Source organism: Mustela putorius, unplaced genomic scaffold, assembly GCF_011764305.1.
Source record: "Mustela putorius furo isolate JIRA1106 unplaced genomic scaffold, ASM1176430v1.1 tig00003867_pilon_pilon_pilon, whole genome shotgun sequence".
NCBI lineage: Eukaryota > Metazoa > Chordata > Mammalia > Carnivora > Mustelidae > Mustela > Mustela putorius.
Genome location: NW_025422019.1, coordinates 15,506,568 through 15,527,503, shown reverse-complemented (window position 1 = coordinate 15,527,503; position 20,936 = coordinate 15,506,568).

The window sequence follows — 20,936 nt, the reverse complement described above, 5'->3', positions numbered from 1 at the left end:
CATTTGCCCAGTTGTGCCATTACATAGTTTGGGATAGGCTGGCTTAATATTAATATTGCAATTCTTTATTTTTTTTTTCCTCCTTGCTTTTCTTTTCTCATTTTCTGAGATGTCCTGTGTGACTGAGGCTCTTCTAAGCTCACGGCAGAGGCCCAGAATGGCAATAAAAAAGCTTCCCAGAAAACACTCCAAGAACAAACAACCAGTGACTCCGAGGATGATAGCACAAAAATGCTATTGACAAAAGATGGGCAGAGAGCGGTTGCCTTTATTTGGACAGAGTGAGGAAAAGAACTTGAAGTAATTCTGTTAGCCAAGTGCTCCCTGGGTGTTCTATTACTCTTGGGGAGAGCTGCATGCCTATAATATCTGGAGTTAGGAGAGAGTTCTCAGCAGCTGCCCAGTGGCTTCTGATGGCAGATGTGGAGGTGGATGATATTACCTGCATTCAGTGCCTCAGTCTGGGGGCTGTAGTTGGGGCTTAGACTCCATAAGCAGAATTTTTAGGCCCATGCTCTTTGCACCATACCAACCTTCCCCTTGTTTCTCTTCTGTGAAGAAGCTGGAAGCCAGGGTCACCTTTCTTCTTCTTCTTCTTCTTGGTTTTGTTTTGTTCTGTTTTGTTTTTTGTTTGTTTGCTTTTCATTTGTTTGTTTGAATTTTTTTTTTTTTCCAGGGGAATTACAGAAGCCAGCTGGATAGTCAACATAAAACCTGGGTGTCTTGAGATCTGCTTTTTAATTCCTATTCTTCTACAAGCTATTGCAAGACACTATTCCTCTGGCCATTCTTTCTCCCCGTCTCTTTATATACCTAATACCTGCCCTCAGTTATCCTGAAAGTCCTTTCTAGTTCTAAATACTTTTTGTTAAATTCCTGACTTTGCCTGATTCATTTTTGAAGGGTCCTTCAGAATGTGGCAGCTCATGATTTTATTTTCTTTACAATCATCAGCTCTGGAACTCTCTGTTCTTATTTTCAGGCCTATTCTTAAAATGTGGAGTTTGTGACACAAAGGGAGGGTTTCCCAAACAGCAGTACAGGTCCTGAGCCTTGTTCTCTTGATCAGACTATAAAAGGTCAGCCTTTTTAGCTTCCTCGTGTTCTCCCAGAGAACACCCTCTCCCGCTCAGAGTACTCCAAGCATTGGAATTGAGAGAAGGGTGTCTGGCCACCTGGGGCTCCAATGAACAATGAAGCTGTTCCCTGACCTGCTTGAGTCCTCAGTTTGGCTGCCTGGGGCTGCTCTTGCAGAGAGGATGCTGGGAATATCTTTCCTAAATGTCCCCTCTATGCTAGGCATGGGAATACATGCTTTGTGTAGAGTCTGAAATTTATTTCCCACAATTCTGGGAAGTGGTTTTTATCTCCTCAACTTACTCATGAGCCTAGTAGAGAGATGGTGTTCACCAAAATGTTGTTGGGAAGAAAAAGAAAAGTGAGCAGTGGGGGAAGGAAAAACAACGGGTTTCAGGAAAAGTCGTTTGCTCAAAACATAGAACACATATTGCATGGAGCACTGGGTGTGGTGCATAAACAATGAATTTTGGAACACTGAAAAAAATAAAATAAAATTGTAAAAAATACATAAAATAACATGCTCTGAAACCAGGTTTGTCCAACTCCAAATCCAGTGTTTGATTTCCTCCTAATTGTTAAGTTCAGAAAGGCCTGTGAATACCCCTCTTCTTCTGTTTAGCATTTTCTGGGTTAGGTCACAGAGGCTCTGTGTGAAAATGCAAATGTTTCCTTTCAGAGGAATGAGATAGGCAGCCTCTGTCTTTCTGGCCTCATGGAGGATTCCTTGAGCAGATCAGCTTCACTTTGCAGGTTCTGAGGCAAAGGCTTCAGTTGAGAATGGATTAGAGGGAAGGCAAGTAGCCCAGGCACTGGAGAAGCATCGAGGAAGGGGATCGTCTTATCCTCACAGGAGCCCTGGTCCGAGAAGAGGCACAGCGGGCCCCAAGCAGTTCTGTTTGGCTGCAGGGGATGTGTTCTATCTCAGTCATGTGCTGTTAATATACTGTGTGGCTCATCTCCATTAAATGATAAAACTGAACTGCTGATTAGAACGCAATGCTTTTGATTTACACAGCTGGGCATCGTTTTAGGAATCTTCTCTGTTTGTTGCTGACAATAAACAGTCTGATTTTTATCAGTGCCAGGTCTCCCCCTTCGAATAGGTAAACATGGTCATATTTTGGATCTTGGAGTCGGGGGCTGTTTTCAAACACCCACCTTCAGGCATTGTTGCTCAGCGCTGTGAGCCAGCATTTGTGGGCTCACTTGTAGTGTGAACTGGTCAACATTGTTTTCATGACTCTGGGCTACCCTTTCAACCCCAACCAGCCAGCTTGCAGCACCATGAGGTGTATATGGGCCCAGAATGCTAATGACTCAAGGCAACTCTTTGTCTCTGTCTCTGGGGGTGAAGTCATTTATTTCACACGCTCTCCTGACAGAGACTCTCCACCCCACATTCCTCCCGCCCTGGGAAAGAAATGCTTTCTTTCTGAAAGGGAAAACTGAGCTGGCCTCGGGTAGACCTGGAAGCAGTTGAGGAGCTGCCTCTACTCTTCTTCTTCACCTTCCCCCACTGGGTACCAACCCAGTTCCTGCTCCTTATCAGCTTCGTCTTGGGCAGGGCTGGGAGGTGGTACTACCTCCTCTTGAATGCTTTGGCCCAAGCATGGTCAAAACTTCTTTTACTTCAAACCTTGTCATGAACTGAAACAAGATTTTTGATCCTTTGCCTAGAAGGCCAAGGACAGATGAAGACCATGTTCTGCTCAGTCCAGTTTGTTCCCTGCTGTACTGCATACTCAAGGATGCCCATGTGGTTATAGATGAGGCCAGTGGAAGGAGCTTTGCCTTGGTCTGCACTCAGGTCAGCTCTCTGATCTTGCTGCCACCTTGTCCCTGGGGTTGGTTTTCTAGTAACGATTTCCAATGCTGTGGGGCTTTATCTGCCCTAGACAACCTCCCAGAAGCAGACTTCTAGCTCAGTTATACTGATGTCCTTTGACGCTGCACCAACCCTCAGCTCTGGCCCTGATGTGACTTTCTAGAATTGGATTCACTTACGGTTTCATATTTTTACTCATCTCCATGCTCCTATATTTCAACTTCTGGTAACTGATTTTCCCACCCATTCAATTTCTACAGTAGAGACCTGGTGGTGGGGGCCTGTCTGGCCCTGATCTTTCAGGGTTACATTGGAAAGCAAGAAGACCACCACCCATAACTGCATCATGAAGATCAGAACCAGGATTAGAAGAGCAAGGAGAACTGATAAAAATTTCAGAAGTCCCTGGGTCTTGTCAGGTTGGGTTAGTATCTCAGAGGAAAGAACATGAAAATGAAAACCCGAGAGCAAGAATGAACAGATGGCACGCCCCTAAAGCAATGAATGCATGTTCCCTCAGCCTTTGATTTTGCATATTTTCATCAGAGTTTGTGTGTATGGGGCAGATCCATTCACAAAGATGGGGCAGGTTGTGCTTTGAGCAGATAAACCCATAATTCTGGGTTGAGTCATTGCTGAACTTGGGATTTGACACTGTGGTTTAATAATGAGAAGAGTGAAATCATAATGAAAGCATAGGCAACCACATATAGTATGTTTTCTTATTCTGGAGATCTCAGAGAAATGGATGGGAAGAATATCTTTTCTTCCCTTTCTAGATGCCAAAAGTCTGGCTCTAGTTTTCTTTAGCAGTTGACTTTGTCAAGCTTACTCCAATAGAATAGCCCTTTGTGTATTTTTTTTCTGCCAAATCCCCTTGGCCTCTGAACTAAAGCAAACTCCACTGAATGTTATTGCTGAATAGCTCACGGCATGTTTATGATATGTGTGACTTTCTCTGGCTGACCTCACTGAAGGGGGCTTTTGCTTAGCCAGGGACCCATTTAGAGTGGCAGGGGATGAGAAATCATAGACCATGCAGCCTAATCTCAGAGGTAGGCAGATCTGAGAGACATTAAGAAGGAATGAGATCACAAAACATCTGGAGAAATATGAACTGACAAAAACTAGCCATTGTGGTTTTGTAAAGGGTAAATCTTGTTTGACAAATGTGGTGGGAAAAAAAAAAAAAGAGAGAGAGAAAAAGAATGAAGGAGATAATATGGAAAGCAGAGGGCTATGACAGTGGACTTAGATTATTAGGATTTCCAAAAGACTTTGCACAAGATGTTGCTAAATAGGCTCACGCATTGGGTGGCACCTCTAGGCTTCCCAAAGCAGCCTACTTCAAACATGGCAATAAAGAGCTCAAGTCAAGATGTAATTATCCCCCTTCTTTTCCTAAGGGTACTATCCTAAATCCTCAGTTATTATACACTTGGGTAGTGAGACTAGAGCCAAGTAGGACTGTATAGTTTAAGCCCTCCAACGTCCCCTGCAAGGTTCTTAGAATAATAGGTTGGCTTTGGTCTGTCTACGGGAGCTACTCTGGAAAGACATCAATCATCCAGACATCAATGAAATAGATTTCTAGGGGCACCTGGGTGGCTCAGTGGGTTGAACCTCTGCCTTCAGCTCAGGTCATGATGTCAGGATCCTGGGATCGAGCCCCGCATCGGGCTCTCTGCTCATCGGGGATCCTGCTTCCCCCTCTCTCTCTCTGCCTGCCTCTCTGCAATCTCTCTCTCTCTCTCTCTGTTAAATAAATAAATAAAATCTTTAAAAAAAAATAAATAGATTTCTAAATCAGCAGTTGTTCGACTACAGCCCATGGGCCAAATCCACCTGTGTTTGTAAATAAGGTTTTATTAGAACGTAGCTATATCCATTCATTTTCATATTATCTGAGGCTGCTTTCATGCTGCAGTGGCATAGCTGAGTACAGGTGGTCCCTGACTTAACAATCATTTGACTTATGATTTTTCTGACTCTATGACAGTGCAAAAATGATATGTATTCTATAGAAACCCTGCTTCAAATTTGGAAGTTTGATCTTTTCCTGGGATATTGATATGCTATATGACATTTTCTCATGATGCCAGGCAATGGCAACAAGACACAGCTCCCAGTCAGCCACACAATCACAAGGATAAATAATAGATACACTTAACAATCATTCTGTACCCACACAGCCATTCTGTTTGTCACTTTCAATACAGTATTCAGCAAGTTATATGAGATCATCAACACTTTATTATAAATTAGGCTTTGTGTTAGATGATTTTGCCCAACTATAGGCTAATGTAAGTGTTCTGAGCACATTCAAGAAAGGGTAGGCTAAGCTATGGTGGTCAGTAGTAGAGGTGTATTAAATGCATTTTGACTTATGATATTTTCAACTTAGGATGAGTTTATCAGGATGATAACCCTATTGCTGGGCCAAAGAAGTTTTGTAGTTGTAATTATATGGTCCCCAAAGCTTTAAATACTTTCTGTCTGGCAATTTACAGAGAAAGTTACTGATCCCTATTCTAGTTCATCTGTCACCCTCTCCAGTCAGCCATTTTAGGTAGCCCTATAGTGGCTTTCTATCATTTCATTCTGTTTCATTTTCTTCCAAGCAAATAGCACTACCTAAATAATCTTGTTGAGTAATTTACTTATTTTCTTGAACCAGAAAGAAAACTCGAAAGTGGAGATCTTGCTCATTATGTTCCTAACAGTGTCTCCCCATCTCCTAACATATAATAAGTTGTTCAATCACTAGTTATGGCATGAATGAATGAATGATTGAATGAGTGCTTGTGGGTGAGAAAAAATGGTGAGGGAAGGGGGTTGAAAAATGAAACAATGAAGATGCTTAGTGACTGATAGGAAACAGAATGGTCATATGGAGGTGTATCTCATTTTATTGTTTATCATTCATTGAGCAAATCTATTGACACCTTTTTTCCAACAGCATATGCTCCATGTCACTGTGTCATGTTTTGGTAATTCTCTAAATATTTAACACAGTTTCATTATTATTATATTATGATATCCTGTGATCAGGGTCTTTGATGTTATTGTTTTAATTATTTGGGGGTGTTATTAACCACACCCATGTAAGATGGCAAATTTAATAGATAAATGCTCCGTGTGATCTGACCAGCCAGTCCTTTGTCTCTCTCCTTTTCCTTGGATGTTTCTAATTCCTGAGACACAACAATATTGACATTAGGTCAGGTCATAACCCTACATAATGTTCAAGTGAAAGGAAGAGTCCCACGTTTCTCACTTTAATCAAAATCTAAAAATGATTAAGCTTAGTGAGGAAGGCATGTTGAAAGCTGAGATAGGTCAAAAGCGAGGCCTCTTATGCCAAATAATTAGCTAAGTTGTGAATGCAAGGGAAACATTCTTGAAAGAAATTAAAAGTCTACTATAGCAAGCACACGAATGATAAGAAAGTGAAACATTCTTATTGCTGATAGGGAGAAAGTTTGAGTGTTCTGGATGAAAGATCAAAACAGCTACAATATTCCCTTAACCAAAGCCTAATCCAGAGAAAGGCCCTCACTCCCTTATATTCTATGAAGGCTGAGAAAGGTGAGGAAACTGCAGAAGAAAAGCTGGCAGCTAGCAAAGATAGGTTCATAAGGTTTAAGGAAAGAAGCTTATCTCTATAATATAAAAGTGCAAAGGGGAAGCCACATATGCTGATGGAGAAGCTTAAGCAAATTATGCAGAAGATTTAGATCTAGATCTAAGAGCCTTAATGAAGGTGGCCACAATAAATGACAGATTTTCAGTGCAGATGAAATAGCATTCCATAGGAAGAAGATGCCATCTCAGAATTTCATAGCTAGAGAGGAGAAGTTAATGGCTGGCTTCAGAGCTTCAAAGCACAGGTTGACTCTCATGTTAGGAGTGAATGCAACTGGTGACTTTAAGTTGAAGCCAGTGCTCAAAGTCCTAGGACCTTTAAGAATTATGCTAAATCTACTCTGCTTATGTTCTATAAATGGAATAACAAAGCCTGGATGATAACACATTTGCATATAGTATGGTCTACTGAATATTTTAAGCCCACTGTTGAGACCTATTGCTCAGAAAAAATTCTTTCAAAACATTGGCAATGCATCTGGTTACCTAAGAGCTCTCATGGAGATGTACAACAAGATTAATATTTTTTTTTGGGCCTGCTAACACAAGATCCATTCTGCAGTCCATGGATCAAGGAGCTACTTCTCCTTTCAAGTCTTATTTAAGAAGTGCATTTCATAAAGCTATAGTTTCCATAGATAGGATTTGGGCAAAGTAAATTGAAAACCTTCTGGGAAGAATTCATAATTCTACATGCCATTAAGAACATTCATGTTTCATGAGAAGGGGTCAAAATTCAACATTAACAGGAGTTTAGAAGAAATTCCAACCCTCATGGATGACTTTGAGGGGTTCAGGACTTCAGTGGAGGAAGTAACTGCAGATGTGGTGGAAATAGCAAGAGAATTAGATGTGGAGCCTGAAAATATGATGCAGCCATCTCATGATACCATTAGAATGGATGAGGAGTTGTCCCTTATGGATGAGCAAAGAAAGTGGGTTTTTTTTGAGATATAATCTATTCCTATGCTGTGAAGATTGTTGAAATGACAACAAAGGATATATATATATATATATATATATATATATATATATAGTTTATGTTTATATTTTTTATATATATAATTTAAAAATAATATATAGACTTAGTTGATAAAGCAGCAGGATTTGAGAAGACTGACTTCAATTTTGAAACAAGTCCTCCTACTGTGGGTAAAGTGCTGTCAACCAGCATCACAGAAAAATTGTTTGTGAGAAGAGTCAATTGATGTGGCAAACTTCATCATTGTCTTATTTTAAGAAACTGCCACGGCCACACAGCCTTCAACAACTACCATCCTGATCAGTCAGCTGCCGTCAACACTGAGGCAAGACTCTCCATGAACAAAAAGATAATGATACATTGCAGTCTCAGATGATGGTTAACATTTTTGAGCAATAAGGTTTTCTTGGGGGAGGGGATGGAAGGGGCAGGGTGAAATTTTTAAGCAGGCTCCACGCCCAGTGTGGAGCCCAATACAGACAGGACTTGATCTCCTGACACTGAGATCATGACCTGAGCTGAAATCAAGAGTTGGATGCTTAACCTACTGAGCCACCCAGGTACCCCAGCAATAAAGTATTTTTGATTAAAATTTATACTTTTTTAGGGCGCCTGGGTGGCTCAGTGGGTTAAGCCGCTGCCTTCGGCTCAGGTCATGATCTCAGAGTCCTGGGATCGAGTTCCGCATCGGGCTCTCTGCTCAGCGGAGAGCCTGCTTCCCTCTCTCTCTCTGCCTGCCTCTCCATCTACTTGTGATTTCTCTCTGTCAAATAAATAAATAAAATCTTTAAAAAAAAAATAATAAAATAAAATAAAATAAAATTTATACTTTTTTAGAGACAATGTCATTATGTACTTAATAGACTACAGTATAGTGTAAACATAATTTTAATATGCACTAGGAAACAAAAAAATTAATTTTATGGACTTTATCATGATATTTACTTTATTGTGGTAGTCTGGAACCTAACATGCAATATCTCCAAGGTAGCCTGTATTTGTGCTTTCTGTTGATGTGGTCAGACAACATTAGTCCTACATTAGTTGGAACAAACATTTAAATTGATCTACCCACTCTGTTTTGTTGTTGTTGTTGTTGTTGTTATTGTTGTTTTTAATTTGAGAGAGTAAGAGAGAGAGAGCACAAGCAGGTGGAGGGGCAGAAGGAGAGGGAGAAACAGACTCCCCATTGAACAGGGAGCCAGACATGGGGCTCTATCCCAGGACCCTGGAATCATAACCTGAGCCAAAAGCAGATGCTTAGTTGACTGAGCCACCCAGGTGCCCCCTACCCACTCTGTTACCATAAATTATAACCTACCCTAAATAATCCAAAGCAAATTTTCTCTCCATGGTTTGTAAATATTTTCAGGAAAGGATATTGCACACTTAGCAGTAGTGGCCTGTGACTTCCTTGTCCTTTTGTTCTCTCTCTTTGCTGAGCTTTTGATGTCTGGGCCACTCCCGCAGGATGGGGTTATAGCCCACTGATAGGTGGAAGGATATAAAGTCAAGCCCATGGGATCATCTTGACTCATTCCATTTGCCATTAAGAACTTGGGCATTATCTACATTATATTTATTTTTACTTCCGGAAGGAGCTATTGACTGTTGCAATTATATACTCTTGCAAGATAATCATCTAGCCAAATGCAGCTTTGTAGTCTCAAGAAAACAATAACATAATAAGCCTCATCATTAATAAAATACCCTAGTATTTCCTGAGTGCTTGACAACAATCTGCAAGGTAAAAGGACGTGACTCCAACCCCTGGGTTCTAGTCTTTTTCATGCAGCATTTCTCAAGGAAATCTCTGGTGCAGTTCAGTGGGTAGCATGGCATTTTGTTGGATATGTTGCCATCTGGGAAAGAAGAGAGGTGCTTATGTGCATGAAAGTTCTCTTTATTCTATGGTGGTTTTAATTTGTCTTAGCATAAATGTCATGACTACTAGGATCATAACAAAAGGACTCAAGAGCCAACTTCAACCAGGCCCCACTGGTCAAAGATGAAACAATTTGAGGATCAAATATGGACATTAACTTCAATGGACTGATATTCATCAAATATATAATTAAATCCATGAATTTAAAATGGCATTGGGGAGGAAAAAACCCTAGTTGCTCACCACTGATAGATGCTAGGGAAACAACTCATTATTATGAAAACTAAAGAGAAAGAATGACATACTAATTCTGTCTTTCTTATACAAACTGTACCACTGAGTAACCAAATAGTAAATAATGGGAAATTTATATTTATAGATGCTTCCAGCTACCAAGTGAGGAAAGGATGCTAGCATTGGATGAACACCCGGAGAGAACCACTAATGAATGAGTGGATCTCGGCAGTGAGAATAAGTGGCTGATAATATCACAAGAAAGAGAGGCAATGGCGTGCCTCCTGACCAAAGAACACACCATCACCTTTGAGGTAGTCTTGTCAAAGGATGAAATTGAATCTCAACAAGCCTCTAGATGCAACAACTAATTAATAGGAAATGCAGAGGATGGAGGATCACATCAGGAGACATCACTTGAATGGAGATGGCAAAATCCAGACTGGAAAGCTCTGCAAGATAAATGAGCTTGTTTCTTCAAAAAATGCATTGTAAGAAAGAGAAGAGGAGGACAAGGGGAACCTACGAATTGAAAAAAAGTTAAGAATTTCATCCACCAGCGATAATGCATGGATCTCATCTGTATTCTGATTCCATAAACAAACTATAATAAATTATTAACATTTGTGCCAATTAGAAATCTGATATTAAAGAATTATTAAGATTTTAGGTGTGATTTGACATTATATTTTTAAAAGAACCCTTTAGAGATACTTACTGAAATTTTTATAGATGGTATGTCTGTGATTCGCTTTAAAGTGATATAGGGCAGAGAGTTAGCTGAGGACAGAGGTGAAATAGGACTGGTTCTGAGATGAACACTGTTGGGTAATAAGTTCATGGGGCTTATTATATTGTTCTCTCTCTACTTCTCTGTTGACTGATGCCTATCAGAAAAAAATTTAAGATGACTATCTTGGCAAAAAGGGTGATGGCTCAACTAGTTCTTTCAATGGCAGGTAGAGGTAACTTATGACTATCATTCCTGTGAAATTTATTCATGTGAACATATACCTATATGTGTGCTTTATGTATAATATAATTTTTATATTATAACATTGGATTGTATATAATATTATTAGTTATATTCATTTACTCATATATTATTATATGTAATACAGATTATACAGGTATTATCTAGTCAGTCACTGGGTTATCTCAGTGATTTAAACATAGTTAAATAATCAGTTAAAAGTATTTGCTTAATGCAGTACCTGTTACTATTTCTTCACTGGGTAACACATGATAAGGGTAGTTCCAATTGTGGAAAACACAAATTTCATTCATTAGTTTGTTCTTTCCAAAAACATTTCTCAAGAGTCCACCATCTGCCAGCACTAGGCTGACCTCTAAGAATAAAAATCAGTTAAGTCATGGTCCAGTCCTGGAGAAATTCATTTTCTAGAGAGGGAGACAGATCAGTAAAACCCACAGAGCAGCAGAAAAACAGCCATGTGAGGCACAGCTTATAATGCCAAGGGCATGTAGTCAGTTGGTCCTGGAGAAAAGGGCTACCCTGGCTGGCAGGCTGATCCTGAGTAGGGCAAAATGGGCAGGGGAGGAGATAAGGTGGAAGGTGGTAGTGACAGCAAGGTGCTCCAGGGGGACATTTACTTGGCTTTTGCTCAGTATAGGTGGGTTGTTGTCAGTGAACGAAGAGTGAGGAGAACACACACCGGTTGGGGAACATTTAGTACTGGATATTTCAGAGGATGTGGGAAGCAAAAGGAAAAAGCTCTTTTAAGGTCCTTAACATCTCACCCCACAGAGTTCCTGTCGTGCTCTTGACCATGACAGCTGTTGTGAAACAAAGCCTCTCTCCATCTCAGATGCTGCTCTTCAGAATTCCATTTGCACACTCGCTTCTTGCCAAGCTTTCTCCTCTGCAGCTTTCCTTGTTGACCTTCTGGTCTATTCTCTGTCCTAGCCCAAGCTTCTTTTTCTTTCTCTTCAGTCTAAATCTCAGAAGGGCAAAAGCTCTGTCATTCTCTGCACCACATTTAGCCACAACTGGACACAATCTGCATTACTATTCATCACTGACCTTCATGACCTTTGTCCAATTGAGATCATCAACTAGAAAGGACTTTGGTAATAGAACTATTAATTTTTTTTTTAATCTGAAGAATGATTGCAAAGTGGTAGCATGTATTATATGATCACTTATCTCTACAGCTTTCATTTAACTTGGGCCTTTAGAAAAAAAAAAAAAAACACAAAAACTTAAGTAGTCCAATGAGGGCAGTTCCTTGTCATTTACTGAGAGCTTTTTCTTGGTCAAAGCAAAACATTGGCATTCTTAGCTGTTCACTTATTTATACTACAGGAAACCAACAGTTATGCAAAGCCACTGCCAACATAATCACGAGCTGCTGTGTGGAGTCTTAAGTACCTCATGGAAAAATAACTCTGAATTGGAATTCTTCCCAAAAGCCAGCTTCGTTAATGCTTTGACAACTGAAGTAGGAAAAAAAAAAATCTGGAAAGCAGTTATAAATGTGAATGACTGTTAAACCTTTCAGCAGGGTGATTTAGTGTAAAAAATGTAAGATATTAACACAAATGCTCTCGCAATAGTACCATGGCTGTGTCATGCCTTTAATTTACCTAGAATTAATTGTAGGTTTAAGATGCTTTATAGTTTAATGAACACACAGAACACAGCCTGAAGCATGTTTTGTTAACCTGGCTGTGCCTTGTGTTTCAAAATAGTCTTTAAAAATGTGGGAGACAAGCTCTGTGTGTGTGTGTGTGTGTATGGGAAGGTATATGTGTGTCTGTGAAAATATGTGTGTGTCACCACACAAAGCAACATGGAGCAGGAGGGACATAGGGCAGAGGTTGTAGTCTGTTGACACAGTCATTCTTAAAGTTACCATTTCGTTGTGGCAATTAAATCTTGGACAGGCACTTTCTGGGACCTTGTCTTTAAAAGGAGTTCTGGTATTTTTCTTTTGTTCTTTAAAAAGATTTTTTAAATTGGATTTTGTCATAACTACTTCCTAAACACATATTCTTTGCTTGGAAGTGAAAGGCAGGAGCTATGAACGGAGAGCAAGAGCTTTGGAAACAAGAGGGGTTTAGAAAGTTATTGGGAGCATTTCATCCTTGCTGGGTAAACAGGAGCCTGATGGTAGACACTATCTTTTTGAGCAGAATTGTTTGCATATTCTGAGGCCTAAGAGACACAGATTGGACTTCCAGAACTTGAAGTGCCTGTAGCACTTCAAGAGGTATTCCTAGAGGGCTTTTCATATTTTTCATCAGTGGTTACTTGGCCATAGTCTCTCATTTATAGACACAGCCCCCTACTTAAATGTGACACATTAGTTTTTCTGGTCTCTAGGCTGCTTCAGATGACTTGACCAACTTGTCAAATTGCAAGGAGAAGGGGGTGATGAGAGTTCGCTGTGTCAGTGATGACCATGGTGGCCAGTGATGGTTGAGTCCAACAGTGTACCAAGCTTTGCCTGAAGTGCTTACCTCAGACCTTATTCATTACTCACCACAAGTCTATGGGGGAAGACCAATCATTATAGCTTTTATGCAGGTAAGGAAACCAAAGCTTAGTGTGGCCAAGCCAAGACCCAAGGACAAAGACATATGCGTGGCGGAGCTGGACTTGCAGTGCAGGCAGCTGACTGGAGTGTCGCTCTTGGCCAGTGTGTTTTTTCTTGACTGTTGCAAGTCTCCGAAACCAGAGGACTCCACTCAGCCTGTCTTTGCCAGGAGACTGGTGATTTCCCTCCAGATTACTAGATGTATGCAAAGTTTCAAAGCTGTCCATGAATCACATTGACCCTTTTCTCATTTAAAATAAAAAGAAATATTTCTAAATCCATTAGAGAAAATCATACAGAACATGTTTTTTATTCTAGCTTTTATTTTTAGTGTGTGATACTTATCACAAAGTTTAAACATTATAAAATTGTAGTATGTGAAAATTTTCTCTATTTCTTATTGTTGTTGTGTTTAACTCTCTTGTTAAATTCCTCTCCGTCCAACCACCTCTAAGCCTAAATATACTTATTAGATGTAGCCAAGTTTAAAAATTTGGAATCTATCTCTTTATGTCTCCATCTCTGTCTATCTGTATCTTCCCCAAAGCCCTCCAAAACACTACTTGGCATCGATAAGTGGGAAGACTCTGAGGCTCTCCTCCCTGGTTTCAAATCCTGATTCCACTGTGTATTAGCTAAGTGATTTTGTGCTGGTATTTTCTCCATGCTTCAGTGTCCTTATCTGTAAATGGAAATAATAACAGTACCTGTATCATAGGTTTATGTGAAGATGACATGTAGTAATATATAAAGCAGTTAGAGATGCGCACATGGTAAACCCTCATTTAAGTGAGCTATCTAGATCTATATCTCTGTGTATACATGTCCGTGGAAGTGATAATATATAAATGATTTTGCATCTTGTGTTTTTGACTTAACAATACATTACTTTAGTCATATAAAACTACTTTAAAAGAAACTAATAATACTGCATTCTATTACATACATGTAGCCTATTGGTAGACTTTTAGATGTATCTATTTTTTACTCTTATAAGCAATGCTCTAATAAACTTCTAGGTACATAAATCTCTGTGCGTTTGTTTGAGTACTGCTATAGGATAAATTTCTAGGAATGAAATTGCTGATAAAGATAGATGCATATTTAAAATTTTGTTTGAGACTGCCAACGTGCCCTCCCTGAAGGCCATATCAATTTACAAATCAGAATGTCGAGATTGGATGTGCCTATTTCCCCACAATCCTGCCAGTGCTGGTTATGAGAATATTTTTTTAATTTTTATCAGACTGCTTGGTGAAAATATCTCATTTTTGTTTTCATTGCATTTCTTTGATTAGTAGTAAGTTTAAGCTTTTATAATAAATAAAACAACTCTTTGGTGTTCTTATTTGTTCATTTTTTATTGGCACATTTTTCAAGTTGATTATAAAAATTTGTATTTATTAAGCATCTTAATCTCTTACTAGTCCCATATGTTAAAAGTAACCACATGTTTGTTGGGTTTTTTCCTTTTTTAATGATTTTTACCTTATAGAAATTTGAAATGTATAATAGACAAATCTGTGAATATTTTCCTCCATGAATATTTTCTTTCAGTAGCTTTTTAAAAAATATTGAAATGTATGCTAAATAGGATAGCTCTATAAGTATCTGGTGTGAGGTAAGGAATTTAACTTCATTAACCCCTAAATAAATAAGCAATTTTTTAAAAAGTTGATGAGAGACAAGACAAATATATATATTTGGAAGAACCATAGTACATGGTACATGTTCATTCATTGTACATCATATGTACATGAACATAGTACATGTTCATTCATTTACTGATCCAATTAGTTAACACGTATTTCCCGAATGCTTATCATATGATATGACCAATAAAACTTTGTGCAATGATGGACATATTCCGTATAGGCACTGTTAAGTGTAGTAGCCACTAGCCACAAAGAACTGAATTTTAGGGCGCCTGGGTGGCTCAGTGGGTTAAGCCGCTGCCTTCGGCTCAGGTCATGATCTTAGGGTCCTGGGATCGAGCCCCACATCAGGCTCTCTGCTCAGCGGGGAGCCTGCTTCCTCCTCTCTCTCTGCCTGCTTCTCTGCCTACTTGTGATCTCTGTCTATCAAATAAATAAATAAAATCTTTAAAAAAAAAAAAGAACTGAATTTTACATTTTCTTTAACTTAAATAAATTAAATTTAAAATAAAGAGCTATCTGTGTCTATTGACTACCATACAAGACAGTGAAGTTACAGATGATGGTGAAATGGCAGAGCTGTGTGTGTGTGTGTGTGTGTGTGAGAGAGAGAGAGAGAGAGAAAGAGAGAGAGAGAAAGACTGAGAATGTCTGTGAGAATGCAAAGGGCATAGCCAAATGCTTTCCATTTGAAATAGTGAAAATGTAGTAAAAGTATGATTTTGTATCTCATTATGATTTAAGAATAAGGAAAAAATGGAAAGTTTGGACAAAAGATGAGACTCACTTTTGGTCTTGGGATTCCTGGATCCCCGAATGGAAAAGTATGTGTCTGCTGGTGAATAGCCCTTCCTCTGCTAGCTTTGAAGCTGCAGTTCTGCAGACCCCATCTTTTTTCTGCATACTTATCTTTTCTTTTCTGAAAATCTCTCTTTTTTTTTTCTTTTTTCTTTTCTGAAACATATCTCTTTTTCAGGAAGGTTATAGCACATTTGCAAGCCCAGTGACCTACCTTTATATTCATTTCTCCCTCGTGGGGAGTACAATGCATTTTCTTTAGAAAAATGAGCCAAGAAGATACCAATGTGGAACATTCTTGAAGTGGATACTGAAAGTTCTCTGATCTTTTTTGAGGTTTCTATTAGCGTTTCAAGAGTTTGGGGTCATGGCTGTTAGTTTGCTTGATACTGAACTGTTCAGGGAGCCCCAAGGAATAGCCATTTAATGATATTAACATGCGGATGTACTCCAGTGGTGGAAAGCCTTGCTGATTCTAGGCGAGGAGCCCTTTATTTTTATTTTCAAGAGAAAATAGGCCCGTTTCTCTTCTGTGTAACATGTGAACCCAAGCGAGTCAGAATCCTAGCAAAGTTATTCCAATGGTCTGGGAGCACATGGTTGTAGGTGGAGGAGGTTGTAGACTGGGCATGCGTGGGAGGAGGATGGAGAAATGCCTGCCCGGGTCCAACAGCATGTGTGTGCAGGTGACTGGAGCCACGGGTAGGCTGTCAGGCATTCAACCACCAGATTTATGACCGAGGTAAAAAGCATATATTATGTGCAGAGCCAGCTGGTCACCTGTCAGGTGGGGAGCTGAGGCTGAAAGCCAGCTGCTTAACACCAAGGAGATAACAGCTTTATGAAGAATCTTCAGTGAGGGCGTCTAGAGGAAAACACCATATCCTGCAAGGTACACCTGCGTGCTTTTTCTGTGATAAAACCGGAGGAAGAGAAGACAAAAGCAAGTGTTGTCGCAGTGTTAGACCTTGAGGTTTAGTGAGTGTTTGATGTGGCATCTCATGAAACTTTAATCATGACATTCATTCCAAATCATTGAGATGTGGGGGATGATAGGAACTGATAAGTGGCAGAAGCCCTCCCAGCTCAGGGTGATGATTTATGGGGAGGCAGAGAGCAGGGGGCTCTGGCTTTCCCTCCAATCTCACTTAACAGCTTCATTAATAACCCAGATAAACAAGCCAGCTAGTTCATGAATAGCATGTGATATTAAATTGAGAGGTGTTGGGAATAAAAAAGAAATCCTAAACAGACAGTAGGCCCACGTGGGGAGAAATTAGAAATACTGATGAAAAGTAAGTAGAATTGTATTGGGGCATGGAAGAGTTGGAATTTTTTTCTGATCAACTCCATACACATTTGAGGAAAGAGTGAAAACCCTCCAATCAATAGCTAGTAATTATTGTGTATCTATTTCTTTTTTTTTTCAGCGTAACAGTATTCATTGGTTTTGCACCACACCCAGTGCTCCATGCAATCCGTGTCCTCTCCAATACCCACCACCTGGTTCCCCCAACCTCCCACCCCCCGCCCTTTCAAAACCCTCAGATTGTTTTTCAGAGTCCATAGTCTCTCATGGTTCACCTCCCCTTCCAATTTCCCTCAACTCCCTTCTCCTCTCCATCTCCCCTTGTCCTCCATGCTATTTGTTATGCTCCACAAATAAGTGAAACCATATGATAATTGACTCTCTCTGCTTGACTTATTTTACTCAGCATAATCTCTTCCAGTCCTGTCCATGTTGCTACAAAATGGGTATTCATCCTTTCTGATGGAGGTATAATACTCCATAGTGTATGGACCACATCTTCCTTATCCATTCATCCATTGAAGGGCATCTTGGTTCTTTCCACAGTTTGGCAACCGTGGCCATTGCTGATATAAACATTGGGGTACAAAATGTCTATACTGCCTAGAGCAATCTATACTTTTAATGCCATTCTGATCAAAATTCCACTGGTATTTTTCAAAGAGCTGGAGCAAATAATCCTAAAATTTGTATGGAATCAGAAGAGACCCCGAATCGCTAAGGAAATGTTGAAAAACAAAAATAAAACTGGGGACATCAAGCTACCTGATTTCAAGCTTTACAACAAAGCTGTGATCACCAAGACAGCATGGTCCTGGCATAAAAACAGACACATAGACCTGTGGAACAGAGCAGAGAGTCCAGATATGGACCCTCAACTCTATGGTAAAATAATCTTCGACAAAACAGGAAAAAAATATATGGTGGAAAAAAGGCAATCTCTTTAATAAATGATGCTGGGAAAACTGGACAGCTATATGCAGAAGAATGAGTATCTATTTCAAATGCTCTCATTTAATCCTTGTAGCAATTTTATGATGTGGACTTTATTATCCTTTTTTTTCTCCCCACAAATACATCAAGCTGAAGATCAGGAAGCACAGGTAACTCACCAAGAGCCGTGCAGTTACTTCACTGTTACAAGGTGGGATTTGATATCCAGGTCACTAGCCTTTGAAAGCCTCTTTCTTCTGTATTCTTGCTACTCAAAGTATAATCCTCGGGCCAGCGCCCTTAGCATCACTGAGGGGAACTTAGTAGAAATGCAGAATCTCAACCCTTTCCCTGACTCCACTGGAAAAGAATCTGCATTTTTAGCAGGATTTCCAGATGGTTCAAATGCACAAGAAAGTTTGAGAGGCCCTAGTCTACAGGGCCTAGTCAGTGGATGGGAAAGCAAGTTCCTCATGTAGACGACTCTCTGTAATCTTCTCACTTATATCCCAGGGTCATCAGAAGACCATCAGCCTCCCAGTCAAGGTAATTGTCAACCTCACACAGCCCTTGGTGGCCACAGCCTCAGCTGTGGCACTGCTCATCCAGGCAGTAAAGACAAGTTTCCAGAGCAAATGAACTCTGACCATTGCTTCACTCATACCCTGTGTTTACTGCTAAAGCAGCACAGACCCACGGACTTGGAGTTGTTAATTTAATTGCTCTTAATGTCTTACTAGGCTCTGAAGACTTGGGAGGGGAAAAGGGTTTGTTTGTTACCCATCATTGTTTCCCTGGCAGCTAGCACATGGCCTCGTGTGGCCCAGAGAAAGAAGATACTCAGTGAATGTTTGTTGAGAAACTACATGAATGAACACTGGCAAAGTCTCCTGTTCTACCTGGGCACCGTCTCATTGATGATTTTCCCTGGACACTTAAACATCAGGGGTTTGTAGAAAACATCTGGAAAGCTCTTGAATTTCTGCTCCACCCTTAACCACAGGTATATTTTCCTTCCAGGCCAAAGCAGATGTTCTCTTCTGGCAAAAACCAGAGAAAGGAGATCTATGGTATTCTCTTGACAGTGAGTTCAGAAATAAAAAACAGTTGTAAATAAGAAAAATACTTTCACAGTTGGAATTTTTATGTTCTCATTTCTGCTGCAACATGAAATTGTAGTGAGAGGCTAAGGTCAGGGCACATTCAATCAGTCATTCAACAAATATTTATTATGTCCTATTACGCACCAAATGTTAGAGATATTCATGTGATCAGATACACATCTTACCCACCCTTGTGGAGCAGAGAGACCAACAAGGGAGATAAGACTTAAATTGGAATAAGTAATTCAAAGTAGTTCATGGAGTTCAGCAAACATTTATTGAGTTCCAGCTCTGCACCATGCACTGTGCTAGCTGCTGAGGAGAGAAAGATGCCTAAGATGGAAACCCTGATTCGGGATCAGAACCCAGTGAGACCAACATGTAGGCATCATCTCCCTGCTGTGACAAGGGCAGAGACAGAGAGGTTCCAAGGATTCTAAAGGAGCACATAGACAGACAACGAAGGAGTGAGGGGGCAAAGGGAAGTAAATGGATTTTGGAAGAGTTCCTGGAGGGGGTGGTGCTGGGCTGAGTCTTGAAGCATGAGTAGGGCTTTGCTCAGGCAAGAAAGGAATGAACATGGAAATCAAAGTTTCCTCAACAAGATTGAAAGATCAAACAGTTACATGCTAAAAGAGAGAATGCTGACGTGCTGTAGGAATTCTGGATACAATCCAGTTGTATCTCAGACAGATGGAACCGCATGAAGGGTAGGTAGGGCTTGGGGCACGAAGACAGATAAAGACATTCTATGCTGTGCGTGGTAGCAATGTGAGTGGGACATGAAGGTGGCTCCCTTTCTCCCTTTCTTTGCCATTCTGGGTCTTTCTTGATCTCTCACCACTCACCTGCGAAAGTTTCTAGTATGTTAAAAAAAAAAATTAAGATGTTAAAATAGTATGTGTTTTAAGTTTTAAAATTAAAAACAAATATTTAAACACAAAAGATAATCATGGGATTCGTGTCATGCATCAGTTCCCTCCTCACTAATGTTGGCCAGGGTCATAGAGGCAGTGGGCACAAAATTAAGGACGAGTGATGCTCATACTCGTGGGTGATGCTCAGTCTCGTCTGTAACTGACTATATGAAAGCCTCCTTCGAAGATGGCTTCCAAAGCCTAAATTGGAAAACTCCTTGAAAATGTGAAAGCTGGCTCAAAGGGTCCTTCTGCCCTAGCTACATGCTACACTGGATTTTTTTTTTTTTTAAACTGGAGATGTTATCTATATTTTTTTAAACTGGAGATGTTATCTATGTGATGGGTCTGCTTGGTGATAGGACAGGACACATCAGTTCTAGTGCACTTACTGCCTGCCTGTTCCCTCCAGGTGCTATCACATCAGGGTCCCACAAGGGGACAGAGTTTGAAAGATTTTATTTACTTGTTTGACAGAGAGAGATCACAAGTAGGCAGAGAGGCAGGCAGAGAGAGAGAGAGGAGGAAGCAGGCTCCCTGCTGAGCAGAGAGCTCAATACAGGACTCGATCCCAGGACCCTGGATCATGACCTGAGCCGAATGCAGAAGCTTAATCCACTGAACCACCCAGGTGCCCCAAGGGGGCCGAGTTTAATCTAGTATCTCCAACAGGGCCTTTTCCTGATGGCAAAAAAATCCCCACTCTTCTCATCCTGGTGACCAAGATGTGAAATTTGCCTGTAAGGTGAATCAGTGATGAAAGATTAGGAAAAGCTTCTGGGTGCTCTCCTAATGTATTGATGGAGAGACTTTGGTTAGGAATTCCAAAGCAATTTACCACAAAAAAGCTCTTAGGTAAAAGGATGTGGACAGAGGGTGCCAGAGCCCTTGTTTGTATATTCCTTGTTTGTATATTGTTTGTATATTCCTCTTCTTGGCCTTCTACTCCTCAACAAGGTAGAAACTCACTCGCAGAACTTCTTTTATTTTAACTTTTGCTGTGTTTTCAA